General features: G+C 48.4%; 1 pseudogene; it reads left to right on the forward strand.

The window, feature by feature from the left end:
- Window positions 1-7,283: 7,283 nt before the first annotated feature.
- Window positions 7,284-13,546, forward strand: LOC147985998 (uncharacterized; annotated as a pseudogene).
- Window positions 13,547-17,668: the final 4,122 nt, after the last annotated feature.

The raw sequence follows: 17,668 nt of genomic DNA on the forward strand, positions 1-17,668 counted from the left end.
GCGCCGGCCTCAATGTGCTCTCCGTCGAAGCCTTTAGCCTCCTTCATGTACCGTTCGAGCGGCTCCGCCCCAGCAAGCCCTTCTCGGGGGTTGGCGGAGGCTCCGCCTGCTCCCTGGGGCAGATTCACCTCCCCGTGACCTTCGGCACGCGCGACAACTACCGCACTGAGTTCGTCGACTTCGACATCGCCCGCATTGGCCTCCCGTACAACGCCATCCTCGGGCACCCATCTCTGGCCTAGTTCATGGCAGCAACCCATCCTTCTTACAACCTCATGAAGATGCCGAGGAGCGAAGGTGTCCTCACCATCAAGGGGGGCTCCAAGGAGGCCCTGGCGGCGCTCAAGCTTGCCCTCAAGGCCGCCGCGACAGCACGACCCGCCGACGCAGATACCACGAAGGCCAAGGGAGCCGCACCAACCAAGAAGAAGCAGTTCTTCACTCAGGACAAGGCAGAAACCAAGCAAGTGCCTATCGAGGAGGACGGGTCCTCAAGGGCAACCTTTACCATAGGCGCCATCCTTGAGCCTGGTCAGGAGGAGGCGCTAGTGAAGTTCTTGCATGCAAACAAGGAAGTGTTCGCCTGGGAGCCCGATCAGCTGGTAGGGGTCCCAAGAGAGGTAATAGAGCACCACCTGAAGGTGTGCCCCAACGTACACCCCGTGAAGCAGAAGGCAAGGCGGCAGTCCACTGAGAAGCAAGCTTTCATCGTCCAAGAAACCCGCAAGTTGGAGGCTGCGGGTGTCATTCACGAGGTTCGGTACCCCGAGTGGCTGGCAAACCCCGTCGTCGTCCCCAAGAAAGGCGGGAAGGAGCGGATGTGCGTCGACTTCACCAACCTCAACAAGGCTTGCCCCCAAGATTCGTTCCCGCTTCCACACATCGACCAGATCGTCGACTCCGCCGCTAAGTGCGACTTGCTATGCTTCCTGGATGTGTTCTCATGATATCACCAGATCAAGATGGCGGTAAAAGATGTGGAGAAGACAGCCTTCCTGACCCCGTGTGGGGTGTACTGCTACACTTGCATGCCGTTCGGGCTGCACAACACGGGCGCAACCTTCCAGCGGCTCATGCACATCGCCTTAGGGCGGCAGCTCGGGAGAAACGCTGAAGCCTACATCGATGACATCGGGGTGAAGTCTCGGGAGGCGGGGACCTTGATCCAAGACCTGGAGGAGACCTTTGAAAGCCTTCGCCAGGTGGACTTGCGGCTCAACCCGGAGAAATGCGTGTTTGGCGTCCCTTCCGGCAAGCTGCTGGGTTTCCTGGTGTCCCACAGGGGGATCGAGGCCAACCCAGAGAAGGTCAAGGCCATTGAAGACACGAGTCCACCGCAGACCCTCAAGGAAATGCAGAAGTTGGCTGATCGGGTGACTGCGTTGGGGCGCTTCATCTCCAAGCTGGGAGAACGCGCCCTACCCTTCTTCAAGATGATGAAAAAGAAGGGCACGTTCGAGTGGACCCCAGAGGCCGACCGAACTTTTCAAGACCTCAAGAGATACCTGACCAGCCCTCCAGTGATGGTGGCACCGCGACCTCTCAAGCCCCTAGTGCTCTATCTTGCCGCCACCCCGTACTCAGCTAGCGCGGCCCTGGTGGCGGTTCAGGAAGAACACCAAGCCAAGGGCGCATCGCGCCGTGCCACGCCTCCAACAGAGACAACGCAAGACCAGAAGGGTGCCACAAGGGCCGCAGCAGCTGCGGTAGAGGATCAAGCTCAGCAGGACGACGCCCCCAAACCCACGAAGGCCCCGACCAGCGATCAAGCATTAGGGGTTCCCTCTCCTCAGGAGGCACCCCAACTCCAGGAGGGCGCAAGCCTCATCAGCGCGCCTAGCCTCGTTGAGCACCCGGTATACTTCGTCAGCACGGTGTTGCAGGATGCAAGAGCACGGGACCCCATGCCTCAGAAGCTCCTACTCGCGCTACTAGTGGCCTCGCGAAAATTGCGGCACTACTTCCAGGGCCACCCGATCAAGGTCATCTCAGCTTACCCATTGGAGAGAGTGCTCAGGAGCCCCAACTCTGTCGGAAGAGTCGCTGAATGGAACATCGAGTTACAAGCGTTCCAGTTGGAGTTCAGTACTACCAGGGTCATCAAGGGAGCCACTCTCGCTGATTTCGTGGCAGAATGGACAGACGCCCCGACGCTTGAAGAAGGCGAAGACCAGTCCCTCTCGCCGGGAAGCGAGGCGCCTAACGGCTGAGTCATATTTCGATGGTGCCTTCGCGCACCAGGGCGCGGGGGCTGGAGCAGTGCTTGTCTCGCCCACTCAGGACAATCTCTACTACGCCGTGTGGCTCTGCTTCCAGCAGGGCGAGAAGGTCTCCAACAATATTGCAGAATACGAAGACCTCGTAGCCGGCCTGAAGGCTGCGACGACGCTGAGGGCGAAGCGTCTCACTATCAAGGGCGACTCACAGCTCCTCGTCAACTTCTCCAACAAGGTATACAAGCCGAAGGACGAGCACATGGAAGCATACCTCACGGAGGTGCGCAAGATGGGGAAGCAATTTCTGGGACTGGAGTTGCAGCACGTGCCCCGTGGCACCAACAAGGAAGCTGACGACATTGCCAGAAGAGCATCCAAGCGACAGCCCCAGGAGCCTGGCGTCTTCGAGGAGCGGCTCTTCAAGCCATCAGCAACGCCGCTGCTTTCAAGAACAGCTCAGCCTCGGGAGGAACTCCCGCAACTGCCTGCCATAGGAGCCCCAGCCTGTGGCCCGACCTCGGGAGCACGCCTACTCTAGGCGCTCGATCCCCAGTAGGGATGTTGGACCAAGGAATTCAAGGAATACCTGATGCAAGGGACGTTGCCGGAGAAGGAGGAGGACGCGAAGCGCGTGGCCCGTCAGGCCACAGCATACTGCATTCGGGACGGTGAGTTATACAGGAAGCGACCAAATGACGTTTCACTGCGTTGTATCTCCAGGGAACAGGGGAAAGAGCTGATAGCCGACATACACGGCGGGGACTGCGGGCACCACTCGTCGTCGCGAACCCTCGTCGGCAAGGCATTCTGAAGTGGATTCTACTGGCCTATGGTGCTCAACGACGCAACTGACCTGGTGAAGTCCTACGAAACCTTCCAATTCCTCGCCAAGTAGATCCATCAGCCAGCTCAGGGCCTCCAGACCATTACACTCTCGTGGCCGTTCGCAGTCTGGGGGCTGGATATTCTGGGCCCGTTTCCTCGTGCACCTGGGGGCTATCGATACCTCTACGTCGCCATTGACAAGTTCACTAAGTGGCCGGAGGTTGAAGCCGTCCGCGCTATCCCAGCTGGCTCTTTGGCAAGTTCATCAAAGGCCTCGTGAACCATTTTGGGGTCCCCAACCGCATCATCACCGATAACGGCTCGCGGTTCACTAGTAATCTCTTCAAGTCATATTGTGCTAACCTTGGAACGCAGATCTGCTATGCCTCAGTAGCACACCCTAGGAGCAATGGCCAGGCTGAATGCGCCAACGCGGAGGTCCTGAGGGGCCTCAAGACCAGGACCTTCAAGAACAAGCTCGAAGCCTACGGCAGGGGCTGGCATGACGAGCTCCAGTCCGTGTTGTGGTCGATCCGCACCACCGCCACCAAGCCAACGGGCGAAACCCCGTTCTTCCTCGTCTACGGAGCAGAAGCAGTCCTCCCTCACGAGGTCAAGCATCGCTCCGCACGGGTCTTGGTGTTTGATGAGACACAGCAGGACGCTACGCGGGGGGATGGACCTCGTGCTGGGGAGGAACGTCACCGCGAAGATGCACTACGGGTGGCAAGATACCAGCAGGCGCTGCAACGGAACCACTGTCGCAGCGTCTGCTCCAGGACTCTTGAGGTGTCCTGAGGCGGGTGCTCTCCAGGGAGGGGCTGCATAAGCTCTCACCCATGTGGAGGGCCCGTTCAAGGTCGTCCACGTCTCCAGGCCTGGCGAGGCACGCCTGGAGACGCAGGACGGGGTACCCGTCCAGAACGCCTGGAACATCCAACACCTCCAGAAGTTCTACCCATGAAGAAAGGCCCAGTGCGTGTGAAGAATGGCCTGGTGCCTGTGAAGAAAGGCCCGATGCCTATGAAGAAGGCCCGGTGCCTGTGAAGAAAGGCCCAGCGCCTGTGAAGCAAGGCCTCATGCCTATGAAGAATCACCGCCCGTGACACTCTCACGTAACAATGAGTGGGGTTGTACATGCCCCGGAGCCTCAGGAGTGCCACCCTTGGGCCTCGGGGGCTCCCTCCCACACCAAGTGGCAGCACTTAGCTCCGCGCTGGTGAGAAGACGTCGAAGACTAGACTAGGTGCCGGACGCGGCTTTTCATTTGCTTTCCGAAGTTGGCTCGCCCCTCTTTTAATTAAAATTTGCTTTCTGGTATCTCTTGCTGGTCCCGTCTTATCGCTTTCTGCCTCTGCTTCTGCCTTCATCTCTTTGGTCGACCTGCACTCTCCCTCGCGTCCCTCATGAGGGGGCTGAACAGGTACCTTCGCGAGCTTCCTCCTTCTATCTTTTCGCGAGGCACCCTTGTTCGAGCCCACAAGCTGGCGCACCTCTCCTAATCCGTGCCCCACGAGTATCGCGACGCAAAGCGCCGGGTCAAGGCCAGCGGCGCCTATGACCAAGCCCTGGGTGAACGATAAACCTCTTGACGAATTTTTTGCAGTTCCTAAGCGCATATCAGGTCAAGGAGGGCCTCGACAGGTACTAGGAGGCAAGCGCCTCGTGAGGAGGAGGCCACTCAAAACAAGTCGAGCTAAGTTATCCCTACATAAAACAACGATGTTGCGACACAGCACAGGAACGGTAAACATAGCATAACAATTGAGATCATAGTTCGATACATGCCCCTCCGGGGCCCATTCTGGTTCCTTTCTGATGCAGGAAGGAGAAGGAGAACAAAATAGAAGCGACGCCTACAGCGGTCCACGGGGGCAGGCCCCAGCGCCTTCCTGAGCTCAGTCGGACCCCTCCTTGTGCTTCACGGAGGCGCGGCGACGAGACGACCCGCCACCATCTTCGAAGCAGGCATGGCGGCTGGTCGTAGCCGCCATTGCTAGAGCTGTCACTGGGGGAAGAGCTTCCATAGCCGGACGAGACGTGGTCGGCACCAAGGGCGGGTTCGCCCTCATCCTCGTCGCGGCCGTCGCCAAGGCCGAGCACCTCCTCGCCGTCGTTCACCTCGGGGCAGCACCCGGCGCGGCAACCATCTTCCCCGAACACCCTCACATAGAGGGTCGCGTCGCCATCGTACTTGAAGTGGAGGGTGCACCGCCTTCCCAAGTTGCGCGTGCGGGCGAACGTCTGCCAACCACGGGCTAGAGCTATATTGCCCGCGGCGGAGACCTCGACCATGACCCAGGAAGCCCTGCTGCAGCAGCCGTCTTCCTGTAGCCAAAGCCCGCCTAGACCTAAGGCCGACAGCTCGTCGGTGAAGAAGCGCGGGAGCTGAAGCCAGTTGCCGGTCGGGTTCTCCAACCAGACGACGAACTCCATCAGCATCTCCGCCGAGTGGAAGCGCGGCAGGGGAGGCCGCGTGACCACGGCACGTCTCCCTTCATCAATGGGACCGCCGCGACCGGAGCGACCCCTGCCTCGCGAAGCGGCACCACCAGGGCTGCACGGGGCCGCGGCGGGGGTTGCGGTGTGCTTGCGTGGACGGCCGCGTCCACGCTTGGGCACCGGAGAGCCGGGCCCCTTGCGAGGGGCCTTCCTCTTCACTGCGGCAGTGAACCTCCTCGACGGCGCCATTGGTAGCAGGAGAGGAGCAAGGAAGGAGAAAGAAGCGGAAGAGGCAGAGGAAGAAATGGGCGACGGGGGCTCTGCCCCCTCCTCATTTATAGCAAGAGAAGGCCAACCAGCGCCCCCCACGATCACTGGTAATGATGGTTTTCCTTGCATGTCGCAGGGACTTGTCAAGTCGGGCAGTTGCCGAGGCAGCGTGGGGAAGCGGAGACGCCCACGTCCAACCAACTGCCACGCGTCGACCAAGGCCGCGGGCTATTGGGGCTCACGGTGCTCTGCACTTGACCTTTCGCTTCTCCTTGAAGCCAAGCCCGAGCGCACCTTGGGCCTGGGGGCTACTGTCGGCATTCTGGGAACGGGGGTCCCCAGACTTGCCTGCCTACGGCCCATGGCATGGCTCTGCAAGCGGGCCCGTACGGCCCATCTTCATCAACAAGACTTTCAAGACCCTCGCGAGGGGCCAAGCCTTGTGAGGCGGACAACACAAGACCTCCTCAGGAGCGGCCTCACCAGGCTGGCTCGCGAGGGGCGGAGAGTTCAAGGCCAGGCAAACCTCACGAGGTTCTAGTGACGTGAGCCATGACGACCAAGGCCAGGCGGGTGCCAGGCCGGTGCCAGCGCGCGCAGCGTCCTTGTTTCCTATTTGGTGCTAAGGGGGAAAGCGCAGGCATGGAGTACCGAGGCATCAAGCAAAGGTTTCCATATCGGTGCAACAAGACCAAGACTAGCAGGACGGCAAGATGGAGGTCACCATGGAGCCCAAGGCGGCGTCACCACCAGAGCCTTTTGCATGCGAAGACCACTTTTGTCAGGATAAGTTGTACTAGTTGTCCCCTTTCAAATTTGCCGTTGTTGGCTCCCTTCCCGCTCAATATTTGGGGAGAGGGCCAGGGCCTCAATAAATAGGACTAGCCACCACCGTAGCTAGGGGGACCGAACGGTAGCTTAGGGGTGAGATCGAGAGAGACCCGGACAACCACAAGCTCACCAAGCACAAGAACACCTCTCCTCGGGAGGCTGTTCTTCCCCCCTGTATTGTTCATCCGCAGCCAGAGAGGCAATCCACCACCACCACACTGGAGTAGGGTATTACACCACAACGGTGGCGTGAACTAGTATAAATCTTGTGTCCTTTGTGTTGTGAGTTCGCCGAGTTAGTTCGTAAGATCTTAGATGAGTTAGGACGTGGATCCGTAGGGGAAGATCTTCGTGCACACTCCAGAGTTCGAACCTTAAGGGTTTTGCCGGAACCCGTGATCCGACAAGGTTGCATCTCCCTACTGCTCCGCTTCGCGTTGCCTTTGTGCTGCTCCGCTGCTGTCGTTGTGTTGTGCAGGCCTGAACTCTAAAGTGTTCATGTGATGCACTAAGTTGGAGCTGCCACCGGCTAGCTGGTATTGCCTTTCTCTCAACAAGGTAGAAGTGTTTTCAGCCCAGCAGCTTGTGGTGGATTGGATCTTCTTGCTATGTGGTAATTCGGTGTAGGGAGAATTGAACTGTGTGTGAAGAGTTGGAGTTGTTCAGTGTTTCCAGGAATACACTAATTGTTCAGTGGCCATGGGAGATACCAGCAGGGATTCTGGTATTGAGAAATTATGTGAAAGTATGCAGCGTATGATTTCACAGCTGATGGAGCAGGCACAAACAAAGACAAGCAGTACTTCTGAAAATTTGAAGACCCTGGAACCCAATCCTGTGAGGTTAATTGGTCCGGGTGAATTTTTTAGCTGGTCTTGGAACGCCACGTTGATTCTAGAGTCACATGGACTTCAGAAATTTTTGAAGGACGATGAGAAAAAGACAACAGATATCACACAAGAGCAGTGGGATCAGAATCAAAAGCGAGTTATGGTATGGCTGTTGGGGTCGATGGAGAAGACAGTGAGGGAACAAGTTGAAGGGTTTCAGTCTGCAGCTGAGGTGTGGACAAGCATTGAGAAACAGTTTTCATGGAAATCGAACAAGATACAAGTTGGTAGAATTTTCCATGAATTGAGGCAGATCAAGCAAGAGCAGAAGACAGTGACTGAATTTGCGGGAGAAATAAAAAAAAACTCTATAGAGACCTAGAGTATTTTAGACCATTTAAGGCTCATGATCCTAGGGATGTACCCCTCCTCCGAGAGTGGTTTGAACCATTGTTGGTTCAGACTTTTCTTGATGGTCTGAACCCTGAGTTCAATCTCCGTTCCCAGCTCATACAAGCCACACCAGATTGGCCTACATTGGATCAGGCCATCTCCAGTATACTTGAGGAAGAAACAAGGTTGGCCAATCAGATCACAACTTCACAAACAAATGTTGATAGCAAAGCTGCACTATCTTCGGTTAAGCAAATTCAGCCTCCTAGTACTTCAAGATACGAGCAAGCAAATGCTACTAGATTCGACTACACGAGGAAGCCTAAGATGGTGTGTGACCACTGTAAAAACCAGGCCACTTAAAGAAGAGTTGTTTTGATATAGTTGGGTACCCTCCTGGATGGCAACCGAAACAATTTAACAGATTCACTAGTGGCGGTAGTAATGCAATAAGGCCAGATTGAGCTCATCTTGCTTTATTTGGGGGAGAACGGTTCGCTATAACAACCTAAGCACTTTAAGAATTTAAAGGCAAACTTATGGCGAATACTTCAGAAGGCCCTACTGAAGCTACATCTGATGCTTATTCTGGGAATGGTACAAAGAATTTTTTAACATCTTGGATAATTGATTCAGGGGCCACAAATCACATGACAGGCTCATCTAAGAACTTTTCATCATATACCCCTTGTTCTAGAAGGGATAGGGTACGCATAGCTGATGGATCCTTAGCTCCGATAATGAGTTATGGGAACGTTAATTGTACTCCATCTCTAGCCTTAAGCCCAGTCTTGCATGTCCCTAATTTGTCAGTGGACCTCTTGTCCGTTAGTTCAATTACAAACTCACGTAATTGCAAGGCATCCTTCGACCCTCACTCATGTACATTTCAGGATCTGAAGACAAGAAGAAATCGTGGGACTGGAATTGAGCACGATGGCCTCTACTACCTTACCAATGCCCCGTCTCCATCTCCATATGCCCTCAGTATGATGAATAGCTTGACCACTGATGAATTTCTACTAATGCATTATAGACTAGGGCATCTTTCATTCCAAGCCCTTGGTCGTATGTTTCCATCTCAAGTTAAAAATTATTGTAAGGAAAAGCTTTTGTGTGATGTGTGTGAACTGGCTAAACACACTAGTACCAATTATCCCAGCAGCAATGAGAGAAGTAAGATAATTTTGATGTGGTGCATTTGGATGTATGGGGTCCATCAGTTGTAACTGCCCTCATGGGGGATAGATATTATGTGACCTTCATTGATGGTTTTAGTAGGTGCACATGGCTGTACCTCCTAAAGCATAAATCTGAAGTTCTGTCTGCATTCAAAGATTTTTTTAATATGGTGCGTAACCAGTTTGGCATGAATGTGAAAATATTACGCTCTGATTATGGTACCGAATATATCAATGGTAAATTTAGTAATTTCTTGTCTTCTTATGGTATTATACATCAAACAACTTGTGTGAATACTGCAGAACAAAATGGAGTGGCCGAGAGAAAGAATAGACATCTACTGGAAGTTGCTCGAGCTCTCATTTTTATGATGAATAAATTCCTTTGGGAAGAAGCGTTCAAAACCGTTGCCTATCTAATAAACCGTATGCCTTCTAGAGTTCTGGACCATAAGACTCCTATTGAATGTTTGCATGGCTCTAACTCATTTATTGTGCCACCAAAAATATTTGGATGTACTTGCTTTGTTCATGATTACAGGAGTTCAGCAGGAAAACTTGACCCAAGAGCCGTCAAATGTATCTTTGTTGGCTATTCTCCCACAAAAAAGGGATATCGGTGTTGGTCGCCTACTGAAAGGAAATTCTTTGTGAGTATGGATGTTACCTTTCACGAAAAAGAACCATTCTATTCCTTAAAAAGGAATGGCAATGATACAAGCAGCAAGGGGGAGAACATCATAGGAGAGAGCAATGATAGGGGAACTGTAATAATACCTATCGGGGATATCATACGCTCAAAAGATGAAATCGAGGGGGACAAAAGTGTCAATACAAATGTGGAAGGTGGTAATACATTAATATCTAAAGTGTACGAAAATCTTTCAGGTCATGAGATGGAAACAGAAGATGGGGAAGGTGTACCTCAGGAAGTTGATGAAGAAGTTGTGAATCAATCACAAGTACTAGAGGAGGCACCAACGAGTGAAGAAATGGCCCATGATGAGGGTGACGTTGAAGGTACTGAAACCCATATACCATCCTCTAGTACTCAAATAAATGATGAACCGATTGCCTTACAAAAGGAAAAAAGAAAAGTAGATGTACCTGCGCGTCTGAAGGACTGTGTTGGATATAAACATGATCTTGCAAAATTTGTTTTGTATGACAGATGTACTTCCTCTTTCAGGAGCTTCATTGCATCCTTGGATTCTATATCAGTACCTAAAGATTGGAAGTATGCAATGAATGATCCTAAATGGAAGGAAAAAATGTTGGAGGAAATGTATGCTCTAGAAAAGAATAATACATGGCAATTGGTAGAATGGCCGAAGGGCAGGGAACCAGTTGGATGCAAATGGGTTTATACCATTAAGTGTAACCCTGAAGGTAAAATATAAAGGTATAAAGCTCGGTTGGTGGCCAAAGGCTACACACAGACTCGTGGTGTTGATTATGAGGAAACATTTGCCCCTATAGAAAAAATGAATACAGTAAGAACTTTGATATCTTGTGCAGCTAACCTTGGATGGAATTTGTTTCAGATGGATGTAAAAAATGCATTCTTACATGGAGACCTTCGAGAGGAAATTTATATGCATATACCACCAGGTTTCAACATGGTACAAACTGAAGGAAAGGTCTTGAAACTCTGCCATTCACTATATGACCTAAAACAATCTCCTGGTGCGTGGTTCGGTCGGTTTAGAAAAGCTATGTTGAAATTGGGTTTCAGCCAGAGCAATGCCGACCATACTTTATTTTATAGAAGATGTGGTGGAAAACTGATGATATTAATTGTCTATGTTGATGATATTGTTATTACAGGAGATGATGATCAAGGTATTCAAAAAGTGAAGCAACATTTGAGGAACGACTTCAAAGCCAAGGATCTAGGAGAAATGAGGTACTTTCTTGGAATTAAAGTCTCTCGAAGCTCAAGAGGTAACTATCTATCTCAAAGAAAATATGTGCTAGATCTGTTGTCAGAAACTGGTATGTCTGGGTGTCGTCCAGCATTAACACCAATTGAACAAAACCATCGATTGACTAGTGAGTCAGGGGAACCTGTTGACCGGGAGCAATATCATAGACTTGTTGGCCATTTGATCTATTTATCACATAGTCGTCCTGATATAGTTTTTGCTGTAAGCGTGGTGAGCCAGTTTATGCATAATCCTAAAACTCACCACATCGATGCAGTAAATCGAATCATTCAGTATTTAAAGGGGTGCCCAGGTCGAGGTTTATTGTATAAGTCAAGTGGAAATTTACAAGTAGAATGTTATACTGATGCTGATTGGGCCGGTTCATTAGATGATAGAAGGTCTACATCAGGATAATGTACATTTTTTGGAGGAAACATAGTTACTTCGCGTAGTAAGAAACAAAATGTTGTTGCAAGGTCCACTGCAGAAGCAGAACTCAGAGCTATGGCTCATGGGGTATGTGAAGTCTTATGGATAAAAATCATACTGATGGAGTTGGGTCTATTCCAGGCAAGACCATTGATGATGTATTGTGATAATAATGCTGCGCTAGATATAGCACATAACCCGGTTCAACATGGTAGAACAAAGCACATAGAAATTGGCCGACACTTTATCAAAGATAAACTTGGCCAAGGGATAATATGTATGCATTATGTGAGCTCTTCAAACCAACTAGCCGATATTCTGACCAAAGGTCTCGCTGAAAAAGTGTTTTCTAGCTTATGTAGCAAGATGGGGTTATATGATGTTTGCCCCATCTTGAGGGGGGGTGTTGAGTTTAGTTGTAAATTTGTAATTTGTAGGATTATGTACTAACGTGTAAATTATAAATGTTAGGAGGACATGAGTGTAAAGAAGGAAGATAGAGATAAGGAAAGGAATGAATGAAGCTCCAGAAGCGGCTCCATTTTCTCTGTACTAGCCTGATGCGTGAACTCCTCCCACAAATCCTCTCTCAAATCCCTAGTTGATTTAGACCAAAATTCATTTCTTTCTTGAGGGATTCAACAACAAACTTCGGGGGAGTTGATTGCGCCGGGAAGCCTGGGTTGTGCTTGTCGGGTTCGACCTGCGCCTCGAGGTCGACGACGAACGTGGATGGCTCCGGCGGCAGCTTCTCCATGCTTGGAGATGATGTGGAATACGGAAGGTGTCGGTTACTCTTTCTTTGGCCGGAGCTCCTCGTGTTCTCTTGTCACACGTTATCCTCTGTCCCGAGCAGTCCTGGTGCCGGTGAAGTAGAGCTAGTATAGCGCGTAGCTAAAGCCCCCGTGATAGCGATTCTTTGCCCTTCTACTTCGGATCAGCGTATAGATGGACTTTGTGGACTGTACCGTGCAAAAAAGTAGAACCTTTGATCCCATGGAATGGCTTTAAGAGTTTTTCGGTACGGCGTTCCAAGACTGGGAACGGCTTTGCATTATGAGCGAACAATGAGAATTTCATCAGTAAGCATATTCTCGAAGGTGTCCTGTGCACCTAGATGTAGTGTGCTTCATAGTGTAGATAGTCCCTTCCAGTGGAAGAGCTAGCAGAGAACAGCAGGGGGCAGAGCAGAAATATGATTGTTTGGGGGCTCTAATGACTATTTTTTCAATCATAGCCCCTAGAAAAAATTGGGAGGGGGGCACAGCCCCCCAGAAATGCACATATTTTATAATGTCTACATTGAGGTAGTCTATTTTTTCAGCAACCAGACCTTCCATTGCACCGTTTTAATTCAACCATCAACAACATTTACAGACCTTCCATTGCACCGTTTTAATTCAACCATCAACAACATTTACAGGTTGGCTATGGACGTACAATTTCCCTCGCTCCTCCCACTCATTCTCTTGTTTCTCCCCCCCCCCCCCCCCCCCCACTTTCTTATCCTCCCATAGCCCTCCCTCTCCCACCACTCTTGCCGGATTTGCCACAACTTTGATATAATTTACACTTTTTCTTCGGTACAACCATCCTAAACACATCAATGAAGGAGACTAATACGGAGCATTTATTTATTTTTGAAGATAGGCTGGAGATTGGAACTCTAACCCTCAATTAATTACCCATTAAGAGGCGCTAGAATGATGGCCAACCAGCTACGCCATGTGGCGCATGCTGGTTGGTCACGGTGAGAAAGTTTTTTTAGAGTTTTTTAAATGATAGGGAGACTTTTTTTGAGAGAAGTTTTTCTAGACTTTTTCTTTTTTTTTCTTTTAAGATGGTTGTGATGTTCACGTGATGCGAGAATATTTTTAATTTTTTTGAAATGATGATGAGGTGCGCATAGGTTCCTCTGAAGCGGCCCGCAATGGCGGGCCCCAATGTATACTGCAAGTTCTACTAACCAACCGGACATGACAGTTGTTGTGCCCATTTGCATATTTTTCGCTTCTTACACGCAAAATGTATTTTTTGTTTTCTTAAAACCGGGTTTTGTTCTGTTTTATTTTGTATTTTTTCTTTTTACTTATTTTTTCTGTTTTCCCATATGCATGAACTTTTTAAAATAAAAAATTTTCCTGAATTTTATCTTAAATTGTGAATCTTTCATTTTCAAACTTTTTTGCAGCTTGTTTTAGTGAACTTTTGTTTTTGCAAATCTGCGAAAAAATCAAATTTGTTAACATTTTTTTCAAAATCAATGACTTTTTTTCAAATCAGCGATAGCGTTTTCTAGTTGTGCCCGGGCCTAAATATTCAGTTTCTACAATTCATTTTTTAAATTTATATTCAGATAACAAAGCTGGAAACTAAAAAATATATCAAATCAAAAAAATCACTAACCGATAATTCAGTTAACCGGATGATTTGGTTCGGTGTACAGTTTGTATCGTAATTGCTGAACGTGTTGAAGTTTTTTATGCTATGTAGCATACTTCCACATGCGCTTTATATAGAAGAGATCTCCACCCCCAGATGTGTGTCTGGACGAGGTGGGACAAAACGGCAGCGCCTCTATTGCTTCCGTCCGGTACATACACGTACATGGAAACATACCACAACGGCCTCACACGAGGAAAAAACTCCACAATATCTTGGGCCTTGCATGGTTGTGGTCGGCTTGGCACATGTGAAAAGATTCGCCGCTGTCAAAAAAACTTCCAAATTTAAAGTTTCTCTCAACCTCAAAATAGAACAATTTCTGAAAATGCGCACTTTTTTCAAAAATGGTAACTTTTTCTAACTTGAAAATATTTTTTAATACATGAACATTTTTTGAAATTCCAAATAGTATTACAAAGTGGGAACGTTTTTAAAAATCTGAAAAAATATCAATTTATGAAACATTTTATGGAAATGCGAACAATTTTTGACATTTGCAACAGTCTGCTAAAAAATCTATTTTTAAAATTTTGAACAATACTTGAAAACATAATCGTAGAAAAGGAGAAGAAAAAAAACAGGAAAGAAAAATAAAAATCAATAAAGAAACAAACAGGGGAAAATCGCATTTTCAAAATTCTCGTGAGTACTGGTTTTCATCACGCGCATTTTCCTAATATACCAAAGAACGTCATCAGCTTGTCTGGCAAACAGTGTGCAGTAATTTGTGCTAGGTGCCAGGTTTGAACCCTCTTAATTGGGGCCTTTTGGGGTTTTCTAATTGTTCGCAACGTGCGACGTATAGAAACCCACTCCACATAAATGGGTATGATTTGTGAAAAGTCTATATTACCCTTTATACATTTTGCGAGGAGGTTCTACCAAAGCGAGACTCTTTAATTTATAGCACCGTCATTAGCAAAAGCATTGTCAACAATTATTGTGAAAACTTTATCAAGCCCCCAATCTACCAAGCATCTCTCCAAGTCCTTCCCAATGCCCTCCCCCCTACGGCCGTCTACTACGGAAAACCTATTATCTTCTTGTGTAGCTTCCAATCAGTATCAATAAAATGTCCTTCCCAATGCCTTCCCAACTCTTTCACATGATTTCTCAAAAAAAATCAGCTTCTGTTTCTGCACATTGAACATGCTAACAACTTCCCTAGTAGTTGTTCTCAAGGTTGTCAGAATCGCGATTCTATCGTACGATTCTACGACTTTACGATCCAAACCAACCTCTCTGATTCTACGATTTTGGTCTCTAGAATCTATGTTTCTACGATCATAGTGAAGATCTATGATTTGCGATCCTACCATCGGAGCTCCGATTGGATTCGGGATCACGATTCTAACAACCTTGGTTGTTCTCCTAGACGGCACATTAAAACGTGGGCATGTCTTGGACATAAACTTCCTAAACCCTTCTTTCTCAGAAAATGCAAAAGGGAGCTCATCTGTAATAATCATTTCAGCAAAAGCATCCCTAAGCATTTCAGGATCAAACCTCCAAACAGTAAGTGTGCACTTGCTACCATCCCCTTTATTTCGTGTAGGTTGCAAAGTAGGCTGCTTACCATCTGTGTTACTATTAGGATTCTTCTTGCATATTTTTAAACGAGAATTTAGTGCAGATGTGCCATTGATTTTTTATTCACATTTAAGCTCACGTTTAAAGTAGTTGCACTTGACCCTCCTCGAAACATTCTTCTTGCAATAAGTATGTGAATTATTTATGACTATTGCGAGTCCATGGATTATACGCACTCTCACCTTTTCGCAATTTGCTAGCCTCTTCGGTACCATGCATTGCCCTCTCACCTTCAGATGTGGTGCAAACTTCGTTGGTGCATCCAAAACTTGTGATATGATACGCTCTATCACACATAAGCCTCCTTATACCTTCCTCAAAACAGGCATCATATCTACCTATTATGGCATTTTCATATGTTGGGAAACGTAGCATGCAGTTTCAAAATTTCCTATGCTCACGCAAGATCTATCTAGGAGATGCATAGCAACGAGAGGGGGAGAGTGTGTCCGCGTACCCTCGTAGACCGAAAGCAGAAGCGTTTGATAACGCGGTTGATGTAGTCGAATTTCTTCTAGATCCAACCAATCAAGCACTGAACGTACGGCACCTCTGAGTTCTGCACACGTTCAGCTCGATGACGTCCCTCGTCCTCTTGATCCAGCAAAGGTGTCGAGGAAGAAGATGAGTCCCTTCAGCACGACAACGTGGTGACAGTGATGGTGAAGTGATCCGCGCAGGGCTTTGCCTAAGCACTACGAAGATATGACCGGAGGCGTAAACTATGGAGGGGGGAGCTGCACACGACTAACAATTGTTGGTGTGTGTTCTAGGCGCCCCCTCCCCATATATATATATATATAGGTGGGAGGGGGAGGGGAACAGCATAGGAGGAATACTACTTGGGGGCCTGTCCCAATTCGCCCCCCCTACCATATTTGCCGGAAGGGAAAAAGAAGAGAGGGAAGAGGAAAGGAAGGGGAGGTCGACTCCCCCCTTTCCTTCTCCCACATGGCCAGCGGCCTAGGAGGGGTGCGATAACCCCTTGTGGGCTAGTGTGCCCCTTCCCCTTTGGCCCATGTGGCACATTAACCTCCTGGGGTGTCCGGTAACCCCTCTGGTACTCCGATAAATACTCGATACACTCCGGAACACTTTCGGTGTCTGAATACTATCGTCCTATATATTAATCTTTACCTCTCGACCATTTCGAGACTCCTCTTCATGTCCATCATCTCATCCGGGACTCTGAACAACATTCGGTCACCAAATCACATAACTCATATAATACTAAATCGTCATCGAACATTAAGCATGCGGACCCTGCGGGTTTGAGAACTATGTAGACATGACCGAGACACCTCTGCGGTCAGTAACCAATAGCGGAACCTGGATGCTCATATTGGCTCCTACATATTCTACGAAGATCTTTATCGGCCGAACAGTAATGACAACATACGTTATTCCATTTGTCATCGATATGTTACTTGCCTGAGATTCGATCGTCGGTATCTTCATACCTACTTCAATCTCGTTACCGGCAAGTCTCTTTACTCGTTTCGTGATACACCATCCTATAACTAACTCATTAGTTACTTTGCTTGCAAGGCTTCTTATGATGTGTATTACCGAGAGGGCCCAGAGATACCTCTTCGATACTCGGAGTGACAAATCCTAATCTCGGTCTATGCCAACCAAACAAACACATTCGGAGATACCTGTAGAGCATCTTTATAATCACCCAGTTACATTGTGATGTTTGATATCACACAAGGTATTCCTCCGGTATCCAGGAGTTGCATAATCTCGTAGTCGAAGGAATATGTATTTGACATGAAGAAAGCAATAGCAATAAAACTGAACGATCAATATGCTAAGCTAACGGATGGGTCACGTCCATCACATCATTCTCCTAATGATGTGATCCCGTTATCAAATGACAACTCATGTCCATGGTTAGGAAACCTTGACCATCTTTTATCAACGAGCTAGTCAAGTAGAGGCTCAATAGGGACACAGTGTTTGTCTATGTATTCACACATGTATTTAGGTTTCCGATCAATACAATTCTAGCATGAATAATAATCTTTTATCATGAATAAGGAAATATAAAATAACAACTTTATTATTGCCTCTAGGGCATATTTCCTTCACCATACTCATTCTGAGATATATTGCCATGCAACTTCCACCGTTCCGTTTTATTATGACACACGTTATCATTGTCATATTGCTTTGCATGATCATATAGCTAACATAGTATTTGTGGCTCAACCACCGTTCATCATTTTTTATACATGTTACCTAGATCATTGTACATCTCAGTACATCGCCAGAGGCATTCACAT

Source organism: Triticum urartu, chromosome 2A (genome assembly GCF_056163025.1).
Source record: "Triticum urartu cultivar PI428250 chromosome 2A, HENAU_Tu73, whole genome shotgun sequence".
Classification (NCBI taxonomy): domain Eukaryota; kingdom Viridiplantae; phylum Streptophyta; class Magnoliopsida; order Poales; family Poaceae; genus Triticum; species Triticum urartu.